This window comes from Arachis ipaensis, chromosome B01 (genome assembly GCF_000816755.2).
Source record: "Arachis ipaensis cultivar K30076 chromosome B01, Araip1.1, whole genome shotgun sequence".
NCBI classification, from domain to species: Eukaryota; Viridiplantae; Streptophyta; class Magnoliopsida; order Fabales; family Fabaceae; genus Arachis; species Arachis ipaensis.
In genome coordinates, this window is record NC_029785.2 from 39,968,725 (window position 1) to 39,972,139 (window position 3,415).

At 30.9% G+C, this 3,415-nt stretch overlaps 1 long non-coding RNA gene across 4 annotated transcripts; it reads left to right on the forward strand.

Annotated features, from left to right (window-relative positions):
* LOC107629253 lies at positions 469 to 3,192 on the forward strand. 4 transcript variants are annotated; one of them, XR_001617937.2, is made up of 5 exons: positions 469 to 776; positions 950 to 1,027; positions 2,085 to 2,156; positions 2,627 to 2,793; positions 2,956 to 3,192. It is a non-coding gene; the product is annotated as an uncharacterized LOC107629253 (long non-coding RNA). The 4 variants fall into 4 exon arrangements; XR_002360499.1 differs by having other exon boundaries at positions 477 to 776; positions 962 to 1,027; XR_001617936.2 differs by having other exon boundaries at positions 486 to 776; positions 894 to 1,027.

Consider the following 3,415-nt stretch of genomic DNA (forward strand, 5'->3'; position numbering starts at 1 on the left):
ATAAAAAAATAAAATCCAATTTAGTTATCATTATAATAAATTTTATAAACAATATAATTGAACAGGATTCATATTTATAAAAAAATTAAGAATAAAATTACAAAAAGTATAGTGGTGTGGTTAGTCTTTTGTGTTCCTCAAAAGTTTTATTGGATTATTTTTGCAAAGAAGGTTTGATTACAATGTCGAAAAAAGTATTTATTATTCTGTTGAAAACATATTTTATTATTTTGGTGGTTGATTATTATACTACTAAAATATTACAAAAAAATACTAGAATAGTGACCGAAAAAATTGATCGCTAACAGCGACTGATTTAGCAATCGAAATAAGATTTATAGGACCAAAGTCGCTAAAACGGCCGATAATTTTTATTCAACGGCCAATTTTAGCGACGAACGAAAATTGTCACTAATAACAACTGATTTGGCGACCGTTAATTTTTTTTTTCTAAAATGAAGTCGGTCGCTATTTTTTAGTTTAGCAACAGATCTAGCAACCAAAACAAAAAATTTCGTCTTTGGTTCTTTTGGTCACTGGCTGAAGCCTTCAACCTTCGTCGTCTACTGCCTGAAGCCTTCAACCTTCTTCGTCACTGGCTCACCGTCTTTCACCTTCTTTGTCGCTGGCTCACCGACTATCACCTTCTTCCCACTGTCAAGCTCTTATAATTTCTCTCACCTCGATCTCAATCTCACTCTAACAAGATCTCAATCTCACTCTCCGCTACCGCTTCTAACACACATCGCCTTTCCTTATTGCTCCGTCACAAGAAGGTATTCTCCTTCTCTCCCCGTCGATTTGAGTTTTGCTATGTTTGATCAATTTTCTATATGTAATTAATAGTTCTATTTTTACTGATTTTGAAATTGTACTTCGAATCAAAAAACAAGCATACAATTTTTGTTGCAAAACTTTGCTTCTTGTTGTTGCATACAATCTGAGGAAGGACTTGGTGCAGCGTGGAAAATATGAGTGTTTGCTAAACACCATGGAAGCATGTGTCATTGATGCCTGGCCTCAGTTGGTAAGAAGTTAAGAGATTAGGAATTCACCACTTGCCACTTAATACTGATTATTAATTAACTAATTAATTAATTGGATGTTTCTTTAGTTGAAAATGAGGATTAAGGAGTACTATGGTTTGTTGAGAAAGAATGTTGTTAATGTGTAGTTACAAATTTTATTGGTTATTGTCTGCATAATCACCTAATTTTGGTTGTTATACTTATTTTAGTATTCTTTTATTGTAATTGTATGGATTTGTTTGTTGCCATTGCGTTTATCTCAGAAAACAAGGTTCAATAATAAGGAGAATGTTAATGGATCAAATGCAACTTAGGAGAACCCTTTGATTATATGGAACAATAGTCCTAATTTTGTTAGATATGAAGTCCCAAACCTTGATGATGGGGAAAAAGTCACTGTAATTATTAAGAATGATAAAGCTGCTGCTGATGAGGTGGATTAAGCAATTAATCATTAAAATATTATACTCAGTCCATAAAATTAAATTTTATGTATAGATCATACTAAGGATTTGGTTAATAAATGATTGAATATGGGGCATGTTTACGTTTTATCGTACGGTGTAGAAGTTGTTGTTGTTCACAAGAAGGAAAACTCAGTGAGATCCATTTCTGATTTGCTTATTATATTATTGTTGATTAAAAATAATCAAATATTGTTCTCCCTCTAATGCTTAATGATTAAATATATTCTAATTGCCAATATTATGCCAAGTGTGACTTAAAATACTTTATCAAGTCAAACGAATTAATAAATTGATTAGTGATGCTATTAATTCCAACAATGTGCGTGCGTTCTTTTTATTTCCCATAACAATTGAATTGTGTTGACTCTAATTGAGAATGGTCCACACTAGAGGATGTGGAGTTTAATGCATATTGAATTCATCACATGCTTTTTATGCTTGGGTTGCTCTATTCTCAAAATTAAGGATAATGCAATAGCATTCTTTGGAATCTTGACCTTTCACTATGCAGATTCTTTTCTATGATTCTCTGTTTTACATCATGTGGTTAACCTGTATTATGTCTGCTCCACCTCCTCTCTTTCTCCAGTATTGCATAGTTTGAAGGAGAGTTTTGATGATGCTTCACGGAAAGATGGTGGTAAGGCTATTGTTGTCACAGGTATTGCAACATGCTTCTGAGTTGAACAATTTTTATCTTGGATAGAATGACACTTTTATTTTATTTTATTTTTCAATTTTATAAGATAATCTTGGTTTTTATGCCAGGATATACCTTCTTTTAATCACATTAGGGTTTTCTAATTTGCTTTAGTGAGTGAGATCCATTTTTAATGTTTTATTAGAATATCTTTGAGTGGTTTGGAGTAGCAGTGCAATGTTGTTAATTTGAAGGAGTATAAAGCATCCTTTATCTATGTAGTATAAGTATGTTAAGTTATTTTGGCCATTGTTATATGAGTATCCGAGATCACACATTTGATTTCTTTGGGTTTTGATGTAGGTTAAGACATTCCTTCATCTATGTTTTTTATGCTTATTGCATCATGCATGTGTGTCTAATTATATATGTTTACTCTAAGATTTTATAATATAATTAATTGATGATGTTATGAGATTTAATTATTTTAGGTAAAAGAGCTCCCAACTAAGGCAGAGATGATTGCTTGGTCAGAGAAGCTGGAATTGAGATGTTTAGATATGGAGATCACATCATGGGAATCCAAGGCCATCCTAAATACTCTAAAGGCATTCTGTTGCACCTTATTGATTTCCTTCTTAAAAAAGATTACATTATGGTATGTAGTTGTTCCATCTTCTATTTTAGTTCTATATACATATTTTTCTGGCTACAAAACAAAAATTAATATGAAGACTATTTGGAAAATTAAATTTGTTAGAGACTAAAATGTTCGACAAATTTGGAGTATGATTTTAATTTATTATTTGTAACATGATAGGATACTTTGGCTGTGGAAGCAAGGGAGAAAGGTTGCACTTTAGGAGCCAAATAAGGAGGCATGGAAGAGGGTCTGTCTTAGTTTTCTCAAGGATTTTTTTACTTTATGTAAATAGAATTTTTTTCTTTACTTGCTTTTTGCATTCATTTGGGGCCATTGACTATAAAGCCATCAATATACATTTGGATTATGGATCATAAATTTGATATATTTATGAATTTTGTCTCTTTTAATTTCTATATTTTGATATAGATATTGTGAATATTTTTTGTATTTATTTGAAAAATTGATCTATGTTTGATTTTTTTATATTTTGTTGAAATATAGTTACTTATGAAAATCAAGTTTTAATAGTGATATATGTGAAATTTGTAAAAATCTATAATTAGAAAATTAGTAACAGTGACTGATTTAGCGACCGATTTTAGATTTTCAAGTCAGGCATTAGCGACCAATTTTA